Raw genomic sequence first — 679 nt, forward strand, 5'->3', positions numbered from 1 at the left:
CCCTCCCTCACCCAAAAACACCCCCCCTCCCCCCTTTTCCGGTCTGATGAATGATTAATAATCAATGATTCAATATGAATCCAACCTGCACTTCCCTGGTTTGGACACCAGATGGAGCCAGATAGACCAGGTCGGGAGGTAGTAGTTGGTAGTTGGGGTTCAACCTGTGTTTGTTTTTTTTACAGACGAGCAACAACAACAACAAAAAGGAACAAAAACACCGAGAAAACAATTTCAGAGAAACCGAATTATCGTCAATTCACCGCCGCGTGAAACTTCGTACACGGAACATCTTGAAATATTTAAAAAAAAAAAAAAAAAGCAGAAAGACCAGTTCGTCATACCGAGGTCAAACAGGTAGAGGGAGCCGTCGGCTGCAGAATGAATCAGTGTGGTGACAGACGGACGGTGAACGGGTGAACCGAGCGATACCAGGTAGTACCACTGGGGGGCACTGTTTCTGTCCATTAAATTTTTTTTTTTTTTCTAACGTTTTTTTTTTTTTTCACGGTTTTTTTTTTTTCTTCTTCACGGTTTTTTTTTTCTTCACGTTTTTTTTTTTTTTTTTTCTTTTCTTCCGACTGTTTGTGCGTTGTCGTCACTGCGGCAACCGCAGCAACAGCAGCTCCACCCAACGCAAACAGTGTAATTGCAGGGCACAGAGATGGAAGAGGAGCAG

The sequence above is a fragment of the Cynoglossus semilaevis genome, unplaced genomic scaffold, assembly GCF_000523025.1.
Source record: "Cynoglossus semilaevis isolate Cse_v1.0 unplaced genomic scaffold, Cse_v1.0 scaffold2007, whole genome shotgun sequence".
Classification (NCBI taxonomy): domain Eukaryota; kingdom Metazoa; phylum Chordata; class Actinopteri; order Pleuronectiformes; family Cynoglossidae; genus Cynoglossus; species Cynoglossus semilaevis.